Here is a 14167-nt window from a genome sequence, read left to right on the forward strand (position 1 = left end):
GGAGTATTAAAAAAATCCATCTTTATCTCTTCCAATTACACCACTGTATAGAAGAGGAGAAAAGAGTAATAATCCCAGAAATCTTCTCTCACCATAATACCAGAGGAACACTGAATAATAAAGAGGAACACTGAACAATCACACTATGCTGAACATTGATGTAGGGCAGAAAAATATAGAACCATTCATTTATGATATCTTGTAAAATGGAGTTTTAGTTATAACAATTCCTTATATATATAATTTTTGTTAACTTGATTGGCAATTTATAATTAAAAACACTATTTGACTAAAATCATAATTTCTACCATTCTTGTATTGAGCATATTGAGTAAACATTCACAGTGCAGGGAGGAATAAGTGAAAAGTAAATCATTAAGTTTAATAACCTGTAAATCCCCCTTCAGCAATAATCACTTCATTCCTACTAGAGATGAGCGAACTTCCAGTATTCAATTTTTCATGAACTTCGCGGCTCGGCAGTTGCTGACTTTAGCCTGCATAAATTAGTTCAGCTTTCAGGGGCTCCGGTGGGCTGGAAAAGGTGGATACTGTCCTAGGAGAGAGTCTTCAGCCCACCGGAACACCTGAAAGCTGAACTAATTTATGCAGGCTAAAGTCAGCAACTGGCGAGCTGAGAAGTTTGTGACAAATCAAATTACTGTAAATTCGCTCATCTGTAATCTCTACATTAGCTGTATCTTAAAATAAAATCTGTGCAGGGTGGAGAAGGAATTTTGGACCATTACTCCATGCAAATGTATTTCAGGGCATGAATTTCTGGGATGCCTTCTGGACACATGCACAGCCCTTTTTAGGTCATCTTCAATGTTCAGAGGAAAGAAGATTTCACAAGTATCACAGATGAGGATTCTTCATAGAAAATCATGGAATTCATAGAATTCACTATCATATGATATTGTGATGGATTTCAGGACCAAGCCCATTTTCTCCTTAAGGGCCAGAGCGTTTTTTGCACATCTTACCACTGTCACTTTAAGCACTAATAACTCTGGGATGCTTTTACTTTTCATTCTGATTCCGAGATTGTTTTTTCATGACATATTCTACTTTATGTTAGTGGTAAATTGTCGTTAATATTTGCATCATTTCTTGGTGAAAAGTTACAAAATTTTATGAAAAAATAGAAAATTTATCATTTTTCAAACTTTGAAGCTCTCTGCTTGAAAGGAAAATAGACATTCCAAGTAAATTATATGTTGATTCACATATACAATATGTCTACTTTATGTTTTCATCATACATTTGACATGTTTTGACTTTTGGAAGACATTAGAGGGCTTCAAAGGTCAGCAGCAATTCTCTATTTTTTACAACATTTTCTAAATTTTTCAGGGACCAGTTCAGTTTTGAAGTAGATTTGAAGGGCCTTCATATTAGAAATACCCCACAAATGACCCCATTATAAAAACTGCACCCCTTAGGTGTATCACAGGAATAGCAGCAAAGTGAAAAAAAAATTCAAAGTCTTCATTTTTTACACTCGCATGTTCTTGTAGACCCAGTTTCTGAATAGGTAATAGGAGAAACAGCCCCCAAAATTAGTAACCCAATTTCTCTCGAGTAAGAAAATACCTCATATATGTATGTAAAGTGTTTGGTGGGCGCAGTAGAGGGCTCAGAAGGGAAGGAGTGATGATGGGATTTTGTAGAGTGAATCAAGCTGAAATATTTTTTTTTGGGGGGCATGTCACATTTAGGAAGCCCCTATTCTGCCAGAACAGCAAAAAAAAAAAAAAAAAAAAAAAAAAAGAACACATGGCATACTATTTGGGAAATTGCACCCCTCAAGGCAGGTAACAAGGGGTCCAGTGAGCCTTAACACCCCACAGGTGTTTGATAACTTTTCGTTAAAGTCAGATGTGTAAATGAAAAAATTTTGTGCATTTTCCCCCCCAAATTTACAATTTTTGCAAAGGGTAATGGGAGAAAATGCCCCCCCCCCCAACATAATTTGTAACCCCATCTCTTCTGAGTATGGAAATACCTCATGTTAGGACGTAAAATGCTCTGCCGGTGAACTACAATGCGTGTCAGAACAGCAAAAAAAAAAAAAAAAACACATTGCATACTATGTTGGAAACCAAGGAACGTAACAAGGGGTACAGTAAGCCTTAAGACCCCATAGGTGTTTGACAACTTTTTGTTAAAGTCAGATGTGTAAATGAAAAACATTTTTCCCAAAAATGCAGTTTTTTCCCCAAGTTTTACATTTTTACAAGGGGTAATAGGAGAAAATACCCCCCCCCCCCCCGAAATGTGTAACCCCATTTCTTTTGAGTGTGGAAATACCCCATGTGTGTACGTCAAGTGCTCTGCAGGGGAACTACAATGCTTAGAAGAGGAGGAGCGCCATTGAGCTTTTGGAGAGAGAATTTGTTTGGAATGGAAGTTGGGGACCATGTGCGTTTACAAAGCCCCATGGTGCCAGAACAGTGGACCAAATTGTTGGTTTTTTGGGGGGCATGTCACATTTAGGAAGCCCCTATGGTGCCAGAACAGCAGAAATAAAAAAAATAAAAAAAGCACATGTGACCAAATTTTGGAAACTATACTCCTCACGGAATGTAATAAGGAGTGCAGTGAGCAATTACACGCCACTGGAGTTTGAGAGATCTTTGGAACAGCGGGCTGTGCATTCATTTTCATGGACCACTGTTCCAAAAATCTGTCAGACACCTGTGGGACATAAATGCTCACTGCACCCCTTATAAAATTCTGTGAGGGGTGTAATTTCCAAAATGGGGTCACTTGTGGGGGGGGGTCCATTGTTCTGGCACTATGGCGGCTTTGTAAACACATGTAGCCTTCAATTCCGGACAAATTTTCTATCCAAAAGCCCAATGGTGCTCCTTCTCTTCTGAGCATTGTAGTTCGCCCGCAGAGCACTTGACATCCACATATGGGGTATGTTCTTACTCAGAAGAAGCTGTAGTTTTGCAACAGCTGGAGGTTCCCCCCCCCCCCCCATGTGAATGTACAGGATACATTCACACGGGCGGGTTTATGTGGTGAGTTTCCCGCTAGGAGTTAGCGCTGCAGCAAAAAATGTGCCACAGCTCAAATTGAGGCAGGAAACTCACTGCAAACCCGTCCGTGTGAATGTACCCTGTACATTCACATGGGGGGGCAAACCTCCAGCTGTTAGAAAACTACAACTTCCAGCATGTGCTGACAGACCGTGCATGCTGGGAGTTGTACTTTTGCAACAGCTGTAGGCCCACTGGTTAGGTTCTGTTACCTAACTCAGTATTTTCCAACCAGTGTGCCTCCAGCTGTTGCAAAACTACAACTCCCAGCATGTACTGATCGCAGAAGGGCATGCTGGGAGATGTAGTTATGCAACAGTTGTGGGTACGCAACTACAACTCCCAGCATGCTGAGACAGCTGTTTGCTGTTTGGGCATGCTGGGACTTGCAGTTTTGCAACATCTGGAGGGCTACAGTTTAGAGACCACTGCACAGTGATCTCCAAACTTTGGCCCTCCAGATATTGCAAAACTACAAATCCCAGCATGTCCAGACAGCAAACTGCTGTGTGGGCATGCTGGGAGTTGTAGTTTTGCAAGATCTAGACAGAGGGCCACAGTTTAGAGACCACTGCACAGGGATCTCCAAGCAGTAGCCCTTCAGCTGTTGCAAAACTACAAATCCCAGCATGCCCAAAGAGCAAACAGCTGTCTGGGCATGCTGGGAGTTGTAATTTTGCAACATCTAGAGGGCTACAGTTTAGAGACCACTGTTTAGTGGTCTCAAACTGTACCCCAACAGATGTTGCTAGGCAACTACTCACCGACTTCCGTAGGATTCATGGAGCCTGCTGCACATCATCGTTGCCGCCGAGGATCGCCGCCGATGATCTCGGCTGAGGGTAAGTGACCTCCGGCACTTTGAGACATGATTTAAATACTTGTTCTTTTAATGCCTGCAAGGTACCCAGACAATAAGGAGAGAAAGCAGCCAAATAAAAAATCTCCCTTCATGTCTCATAGTTGGCATGAGGTTTGTGTATTGGTGTGCAGAGTCTTTTTTTTTTCCCTACAAACATAATGACCCTCATATACTAAGCTAAAACTGTAAAATTTTTGGCTGGTTATTCCAAGTTCTTTTGGTGCATAGTGTCTGCGACAGTGTGCACCAGGAAAAATTGAGAAACCAGACACTGCATTGTGAAAAGCCAAAAAAGGGGTGTGGTCTGTCACATAGGGGTGTGGTCACCCCAAAAAGGGGCATGGCTTCACAACCAAACCTATTTACTAAAATACTATAATACTGTGAATAAATGGCTGGAAATTTCTACCCAGAAATAGTTGATCAGAAAAAGTGTTGTAAAAATGTTGTAAATAGAGTGAAATCCTGCAAGTCGTAAAACAACATTTCACACTAGAAAAAACCCAACACTCTTAGTAAATGAGGGACAGTGTTGTACATTTGGTCTAATAAGTTTCACTTTTTTCTTCATTTTTCTCTTAAAATAATCGTTATTTCAAGGACCAATTGGTGAAATCTCCGATCCCTGTTTTCCCCACCAGGAGAAGGAAAAGCTTGTGATAGACATAAATGTACTCCATTTGCTATACCACCTATAAATAGTATAATGCATACCTTGGGGAACATGTAGTATGAATCACATGTCTATATATTTTTTCTCATGTCATATTGACAATACCCATCTAATGATTTTTCAAGAGAAATTATCTTAAAAAATGGCAAATGCAATGGCTTTATCATCAGTTACAATATGACTGTTTGGAGATACTATAATGCATGTATGTTTTTGAGAGTTTATAAAATGAAGGAGCATAAATATACAGTGGTCCCTCATCATACTATGGTAATCCGTTCCAAATGGACCATCGTTTGTTGAAACCATCGTATGTTGAGGGATCCGTGCAATGTAAAGTATAGGACAGTGGTCTACAACCTCCGGACCTCCAGATGTTGCAAAACTACAACACCTAGCATGCCTGGACAGCCAACGGCTGTCCGGGCATGCTGGGAGTTGTAGTTTTGCAACATCTGGAGGTCCGCAGGTTAAAGACCACTGGTATAGGAAGTTATACTCACGTGTCCCACGCCGCTCCGGACCGTCACCGCTCGTCACCGCTGCCCTGGATGTCGCCTTTCATCACTGTCGCCGCGTCCCCAGAGTGTCCCCTATGCTCCGGCAAAGCCTCTGCTTCCCCGGCCTCCTCACTCTCCGTCGCCGCCATCACGTCGATACGCACGCCACTCCTATTGGATGACGGGACGGTGTGCGCAGCGAGGTGATGATGACGATGGAGAGCGCCAATAAAGCAGGGGATCCTGAAGAGGACGCGCCGGAGCCCCGAGGACAGGTAAGTGATCATCAGCGGACCACACGGGGCCCCGTAATTGGCTATCCGGTGGCAGCTGAAGCAGTCTGTGCTGCCGGATAGCCGTTTATGCGATGGCCCCGACATACAAAAGCATCGTATGTTGATGCTGCCTTCAACATGAGATGGCCTCTGAGAGGCCATCGTATGTTGAAATGATCGTATGTCGGGGCCATCGTAGGTCGGGGGTCACTGTACTCCTCAAAGTATCAAAAAAAAAGAGAGAAGTTTTAGGATGATATAAAAAGATACAACGATTTAACTTTATCCTGCTATGTATTCTCTTTGATTTGCCAAAAATCCATACATATTGCACACACAGCATTAGCTCAATGTTTGCTCAGTTTAATGCCAGGAAAACAAAGTGGAGCTAACACAGGCTGGAACAGAGAGATGATGTAAACATGCTTACATAAAAGAAAAGGAAATTGGATTATGCACATTATTTTCTACATAAAGACAGACTTGTTGTGCATTTATAATACTATTTATAAACAAAATATGGCTCAATTCTTCTGTTTTAGAAGAAATGTGTCCCCTTTGTTTTTTACTAATTAAAATTCCATTTGAAATTTAGAATTTTATTAGCGTGCATAGAAGTACAATTGATACATTACATTTTAATATTATGAAATGTGGCGAAAATCCTGCAATACAAGTTTTAGTATTCAGGGAACCACATACCACATCAAATTACATGCCAGACAAAAGTTATAATATGAAAAACAGAAAGCTGACTAAAGCCATATAAACATTTATCTATTTTAATACTCTAACCATTGGGAACAAACAATTCTGAAAAGCAAGAGGGTAAGAAGAGTATAAAGGAGTCTATTGAAATGGCACCAACTTGTGGCTGCCATGACAATCTTTTCCCAAAGGTGTTTGTACTGAAAAGTAAAGAATAGAAAGAAAGAGAGCTCCAGCTCACCCAGCCTGGACAGTTGGAGCAGCGGATCTACGACACCGGACTGTGTCGGCCACAAGCAAATAAAATAAGAAGAGGTGATCCGGCTCTGCAGATAAAAACTGAGTTTTTATGGGCACCCACCACAGGAAACAGACAAAAGTAACGCGTTTCAAGCGCCAAACACTGCACTCTTACTCATACATGTGGTGGGTGCCACTGTGGTGGATGCCAATAAATACTCAGTTTTTATCTGCAGAGCCAGATCACCTCTTCTTATTTTATTTGAAAAGTAAAGAGATATATGACAAAAAAAAGTACAAAAAATGAAGCATAAATAAAGGAGAAAAGGTGAAGGACAACAAAAGGAGTCAAAGGGGCCCCATAAAGGAGACAACAACCTCATCATGGAGCATCTATAAGATCATATAGGGGGACATTTATCAATGTTTGCTTATATATTCCTTTTTTAGTTATTTTTTTCCTTACAATTTTTTTTTTGCTTACGTGGGACTTAACTATTAACTGGTTGCAGCCTGTTAAATTTGTTGCACTTAAGTAATTTTTTATTTTTTTTGCTTTGGTAGTGGCCTTTTCTGCTCCATGTTTGAGCTGGAGTAAATTTGGTAGGTTTTGTCATGTGATGCGACTTTTTTGCGACTTTCGCACTTGATAAATCTCTGACCACTGCAAGTCAAAAATCACTTTTTGCTTTGGTAAGCAAAATTCTTTTCTTTTTTGCTTAGTTTTTTTGCTTAGGGCACTGCACAATCAAAAAGTCGCACAAAAAAGAGTAGTCGCACATGCGACTGTTTTGCAACAATTTTAAGAAAAAAAAAAAAAAACTACTAAATGCTTTCATGAATGTCCTCTATAGAGTCTAGTTAATATAAGTAGAATTAGTTCTTCAAGGTAAAGGACCAAAAGGATACTGTTTCTCATTTAGGTGAACATCATAAAGATGTGTGAAGACTTCTAGGCCTTTCATGCTTCACTGGGAATTCTGGGAAGAAGGATATGCAAATCAGCTCTCTGATGCCACCTCTTGGAGGTATATTTATCATCAATTCAGTGTCTGACTCAAAAGACGCTTTAGAACATAACTGAGCATTTGGCCAAGCCAGACAAGTCTCCAGAAAGAGAATATACCCATAATCCTTGAAATAGTTGTCCTGCAGATTGGTATCCTTTCCTTCTTGAGAGTTGTCTGGCATGGCTTAGATCCCCAATCATGTTCTAAGCCTTGTTATCAAAATTAACCATTGACTTGAAAGGAAAGCTACGTTCAAAAGGGGACATCAAAAAGCTGCTTTCCATATCCTAATTCTTCAAGTCCAGACATTTAGAAAATACAGACATAGCTGTAAATATTGGCTCCCCTGAAATTTTTCAAGAAAATGAGGTATTTCTCACAGAAAAGGATTGCAGTAACACATGTTTTGCTATACACATGTTTATTCCCTTTGTGTGTATTGGAACAAAACCAAAAAAGGGAGGAAAAAAAGCAAATTGGACATAATGTCACACCAAACTCCAAAAATGGGCTGGACAAAATTATTGGCATCTTTAACTTAATATTTAGTTGCACACCCTTTAGAAAAAATAACTGAAATCAGTCGCTTCCTATAACCATCAATAAGCTTCTTACACCTCTCAGCCGGAATGTTGGACCACTCTTCCTTTACAAACTGCTCCAGGTCTCTCTTATTGGAAGGGCGCCTTTTCCCAACAGCAATTTTAAGATCTCTCCACAGGTGTTCAATGGGATTTAGATGTGGACTCATTGCTGCCACTTCAGGACTCTCCAGCGCTTTGTTGCCATCGATTTCTGGGTGCTTTTTTATGTACACTGCTCAAAAAAATAAAGGGAACACTAAGATAACACATCCTAGATCTGAATGAACTAATTGTATGAAATATTTTTGTCTTTACATAGTTGAATGTGCTGACAACAAAATCACACAATAATTATCAATGGAAATCAAATTTAATCAACTCATGGAGGTCTGGATATGGAGTGACACTCAAAATCAAAGTGGAAAACCACAGTACAGGCTGATCCAACTTTGATGTAATGTCCCTAAAACAAATCACAATGAAGCTCAGTAGTGTGTGTGGCCTCCACGTGCCTGAATGACCTCCCTACAACGCCTGGGCATGCTCCTAATGAGGTGGCGGATGGTCTCTGGAGGGATGTCCTTCCAGACCTGGACTAAAGCATCTGCCAACTCCTGGACAGTCTGTGGTTATGGATGGAGCGAGACATGATGTCCCAGATGTGCTCAATCGGATTCAGATCTGGGGAACAGGTGGGCCAGTCCATAGCATCAATGCCTTCTTCTCTTGCAGGAACTGCTGACACACTCCATCCACATGAGGTCTAGCATTGTCTTGCATTAGGAGGAACCCAGGACCAACCATACCAGCAAATGGTCTCACAAGGGGTCTAAGTATCTCATTGTGGTACCTAATGGCGGTAAGGCTACCTCTGACAAGCACATGGAGGGCTGTGCGGACCCCAAAAGAAATGCCACCCCACACCATTACTGACCCACCACCAAACTGGTCATGCTGGAGGATGTTGCAGGGTGCAGAACAATCTCTATGGCATCTCCAGACTCTGTCACGTCTGTCACATGTGCTCAGTGTAAACCTGCTTTCATCTGTGAAGAGCACAGGGCGCCAGTGGTGAATTTGCCAATCTTGGTGTTCTCTGGCAAATGCCAAACATCCTGCATGGTGTTGGGCTGTAAGCCCAACCCCCACCTGTGGATGTTGGGCCCTCATACCACCCTCATGGAGTCTGTTTATGACTGTTTGAGTGGATAAATGCACATTTGTGGCCTGTTGGAGGTCATTTTGCAGTGCTCCTCCTATTCCTCCTTGCACAAAGGCGGAGGTAGCGGTTCTGCTGCTGGGTTGTTGCCCTCCTATGGCCTCCTCTGATGTACTGGCCTGTCTCCTGGTAGCGCCTCCATGCTCTGGACACTACGCTGACAGACACAGCAAACCTTCTTGCCACAGCTCGCATTGATGTGCCATCCTGGATGAGCTGCACTACCTGAGCCACGTGTGTGGGTTGTAGACTCCTTCTCATGCTACCAATAGAGTGAAAGCATGGCCAGCATTCAATAGTGACCAAAACATCAGCCAGGAAGCATAGGAACTGAGAAGTGGTTTGTGGTCACCACCTGCAAAACCACTCCTATTGGGGGTGTCTTGCTAATTGCCTATAATTTCCACCTGTTGTCTGTTTCATCTGCACAACAGCATGTGAAATTGATTGTCAATCAGTGTTGTATCCTGAGAGGACATTGTGATTGACTTGGAGTTACATTGTGTTGTTTAAAGGGGTATTCCAGGCCGAAACTTTTTTTATATATGTCAACTGGCTCCGGAAAGTTAAACAGATTTGTAAATTACTTCTATTAAAAAATCTTAATCCTTCCAATAGTTATTAACTTCTGAATTTGAGTTGTTGTTTTCTGTCTAACTGCTCTCTGATGACTCACGTCCCGGGAGCTGTGCAGTTCCTATGGGGATATTCTCCCATCATACACAGCTCCCGGGACTTGACATCATCATTGAGCAGTTAGACAGAAAACTTCAGAAGCTAATAACTATTGGAAGGATTAAGATTTTTTAACTGAAGTAATTTACAAATCTGTTTAACTTTCCAGAGCCAGTTGATATATAAAAAAAGTTTTGGCCTGGAATACCCCTTTAAGTGTTCCCTTTATTTTTTTTGATCAGAGTATGTTTTGGGTCATTGTCCTGCTGGAAGACCCAAGATCTCGGATGCAAACCCAGCTTTCTGACACTGGGCTGTATAGTGCGACCCAAAATCTGTTGGTAATCCTCAGATTTCATGATGCCTTGCACACATTCAAGACACCCAGTGCCAGAGGCAGGAAAACAAGCCCAAAACATCATTGAACCTCCACCATATCTCACTGTATGTACTGTGTTCTTTTCTTTGTAGGCCTCTTTCTGTTTTCGATAATCAGTAAAATTAAGTGCTTTACCAAAAAGATGTATCTTGGTCTCATCTCTACAAGACGTTTTTAAAGAGGGATTTTGGCTTACTCAAGTTCATTTTGGCAAAATGTAGTCTAGCTTTTTTATGTTTCTGTATCAGCAGTGGGGTCCTCCTGGGTCTTCTGCCATAGCGTTTCATTTCATTTAAATGTCGACGGATAGTTAGCACTGACACTGATGCTGCCTGAGCCTGCAGGACAGTTTGAATATCTTTGGAACTTGTTTGGGGCTGCTTATCCACCAACTGGTCTATCCTGTGTTGACACCTTTCATTCATTTTCCGTCCACGCCCAGGAAGATTAGTTACAGTGCCATGGGTTGCACATTTCTTGATAATGTTGCGCACTGTGGACAAAGGCAAATCTAGATCTCTGAAGATGGACTTGTAACCTTGAGATTGTTGATATTTTTCCACAACTTTGGTTCTCAAGTCCTCAGACAGTTCTCTTTTCCTCTTTCTGTTGTCCATGTTTAGTGTGGCACGCACAGACACCCAATGCAAAGACTAAGTGAACTTATCTCCTTTTTATCTGCTTTCAGGGGTTATTTGTATATTGTCCACACCTGTTACTTGTCCCAGGTGAGATTAAATGAGCATCACATGCTTGAAACAATCTTATTTTTCCACAATTTAGAAAGGGTGCCAATAATTTTGTCCAGCCTATTTTTGGAGTTTGGTGTGACATTATGTGCAATTTGCTTTTTTCCCTCTGTTTTTTGTTTAGTTCCAATACACACAAAGGGAATACCGTATATACTCGAGTATAAGCCGAGTTTTTCAGCACGATTTTTCGTGCTGAAAACACCCCCCTCGGCTTATACTCGAGTGAACTCCCCCACCCGCAGTGGTCTTCAACCTGCGGACTTCCAGAGGTTTCAAAACTACAACTCCCAGCAAGTCCGGGCAGCCATCGGTTGTCCGGGCTTGCTGGGAGTTGTAGTTTTGAAACCTCCGGAGGTCCGCAGGTTGAAGACCACTGCGGCCTTCAACATCATCCAGCCCCCTCTCACCCCCTTTAGTTCTGAGTACTCACCTCCGCTCGGCGCTGGTCTGGTCCTGCAGGGCTGTCCGGTGAGGAGGTGGTCCAGTGGGATAGTGGTTCCGGGCTGCTATCTTCACCGGGGAGGCCTCTTCTAAGCGCTTCGGGCCCGGCCTCAGAATAGTCACGTTGCCTTGACAACGACGCAGAGGTGCGTTCATTGCCAACGTACTTCTGCGTCGTTGTCAAGGCAACGCCTCTATTCCGGGCCGGAAGCGCGGAGAAGAGGCGCCCCTGGTGAAGATAGCAGCCCGGAACCACTATCCCACCGGACCACCTCCTCACCGGACAGCCCTGCAGGACCGGACCAGCGCCGAGCGGAGGTGAGTACTCAGAACTAAAGGGGGTGAGAGGGGGCTGGATGATGTTGAAGGCCGCAGTGGTCTTCAACCTGCGGACCTCCGGAGGTTTCAAAACTACAACTCCCAGCAAGCCCGGACAGCCGATGGCTGCCCGGGCTTGCTGGGAGTTGTAGTTTTGAAACCTCTGGAGGTCCGCAGATTGAAGACCACTGAGGGCGAATGATGAGAAGAGGATGATGAAGGGGGGGTGTGGGATGATGACAAGAGGATGATGAAGGGGGGTGTGGGATGATTACAAGGGGATGATTACAAGGGGATGATGAAGGGGGGATGTGTGGGATGATAAGGGGATGATGAAGGGGGGATGTGTGGGATGATGACAAGGGGATGATGAAGGGGGGATGTGTGGGATGATAAGGGGATGATGAAGGGGGGATGTGTGGGATGATAAGGGGATGATGAAGGGGGGATGTGTGGGATGATAAGGGGATGATGAAGGGGGGATGTGTGGGATGATGACAAGGGGATGATGATGAGGATGTTAATGACGGGTCTGGATGATGACAGGGGGGGATGAGGTATTTCCCACCCTAGGCTTATACTCGAGTCAATAACTTTTCCTGGGATTTTGGGTTAAAATTAGGGGTCTCGGCTTATACTCGGGTCGGCTTATACTCGAGTATATACGGTAAACATGTGCATAGCAAAACGTGTTACTGCAATCTTTTTTTGTGAGAAATTCTTCATTTTCTTGAAAAATGTCAGGGGTGCCAACATTTACGGCAATGACTGTATATGGAAGGTCAACAGGTGATCAACGGGGAAATCGCACCAATCAATTGCAATTCCTCTGGCCTGAAGCCATGATCTTTGTGTCCTACTATAAACAGAAAAGGGAGGATGATTCTGCTGCAGACAATTGTCTAAGGCCATGTGCACATAGACATAGTCTGTGCCTGTGTACATCACTGCATCTATAAGCTACTGCCTGGGCCTAGACCTGAAGCCCCCATTGATTTCAATGGGAGCTTTAGTGCATAACAAATGCATGGATGCAACCAAAGGGAGGGATATTATACTTTTTCCCCTGGCCACAGCATGGCAACATCTAGATCAAAAGCAGTATTATTATCATCATTTTTTACTTACTTAAATGGTGCCATCCTCAACATTGCTGCTCTAGACAAAGGTCCACGGGTGCCTAATGACAGTAACAACCCTGAGTATGAATTAAGAAAATACAATTAAATAGGCACTGTCATTTAAACAAACTTTGCATAGATCAGTACAAGCAAATATAAGAAACATTGTAATAAACCTTATCAGACAAAATGCTTCTTTCCCATGTTATCAAGCTTCATTCCTCTCCCCCCCCCCTCTCCTGTGAGACTGTGTTCCACTCTAAAAATTAGCTCTGCTTTATCCTACATCAGCAAGACAATCAATACAAGGCTATGGATGGGGAAGAGGTAGCACCACCACCAGCTCTGGGAGAACTGCAAATTATAAATGAATCTGCAGAGCAAAAATCTGCTGAAAAATACCATATCCTAGTTAATATAATGGCCAGAAATAGTATAGTGCTGCTCCTCATGTACACACAGGGTAGCTTACCCTGATATTTGAGTAAACTAATGTATGCATTGATCTTTGCATTAGCTTCTTTAAATGTGTTTGTAAATTGAAGACACAATTCATTCTTGCTTGTTCACTTTCTATACCCCCAAATGATAGACTGAAAAAATCTTTGTTGACTGGAAGATAAAAAATGACTTTCACCTATATAATATTGACGAAATAGAGTTATATTAGCTAGCTATTGTTTCTAAGTACTATTTAATTATGTGAGCTGTCTACACAATGGCTTACCATCACAGTAGAGTAAGCTGTCACTGCTCACCAGTCACCAGGTATTACATCGAGCATAAAAGTCGGCAGACACAGGGCTAAAATAAACCACTTTTTTTTAGAAAGGTCCACAGCATTTTTAGAAATCTCTAGCATGATATTATAGACTGTAGTCACACTTAACCCCTTTACGCAAAATCAGGTACATGTACCTGATGATTAGTGGTGACTTAATGCAACGTCAGGTACATGTACCTGATGGAAATAAACTGTCACAGCTCCGCAGCTCGCTGTGACAGTTTAATGAAACTTGCTGTGCTACACAGCAAGGGCCTCCCTGATGCCAGCCAGGGACCAATCGCAGCGGCCCCTGGCCGGCGATCGCTGCTATTGGTCCGTCAGTTCAGACGAACCGAAAGCAGGGATCTGGCGGGGATCTCCTTCTTCCCCCTCTCATCCGTCGCTTCATTCAGTGAAGCGATCGGTGGTGAGGGGGTCACCGTTGGGGGAGGCCGCCCGCAGCACTCAGGATCGGAGCGCGGCTCCGATCCTGAGTTAACCATGTAGACGCTGTAGTCACTGTGACCGCTGCGTCTATTAGATATACAGAGGGAGGGAGCTCCCTCTGTCACCATCAGCGCTCTGCAAAGTGAA

General features: G+C 42.8%; 1 long non-coding RNA gene across 2 annotated transcripts in view; it reads right to left on the reverse strand.

Annotated features, from left to right (window-relative positions):
• LOC130281959 (uncharacterized) overlaps positions 1–13750 on the reverse strand; it is a 91199-nt gene extending 77449 nt beyond the window's left edge. For both annotated transcript variants that reach the window (XR_008846179.1, XR_008846180.1), the window contains exons 1-2: positions 13535–13750; positions 12815–12884 (exon numbers count right to left, since the gene is read on the reverse strand). This is a non-coding gene — a long non-coding RNA (uncharacterized LOC130281959). The remainder of the gene's footprint in view (positions 1–12814; positions 12885–13534) is intronic.
• Positions 13751–14167: the final 417 nt, after the last annotated feature.

This window comes from Hyla sarda, chromosome 7 (assembly GCF_029499605.1).
Source record: "Hyla sarda isolate aHylSar1 chromosome 7, aHylSar1.hap1, whole genome shotgun sequence".
Lineage (NCBI taxonomy): Eukaryota > Metazoa > Chordata > Amphibia > Anura > Hylidae > Hyla > Hyla sarda.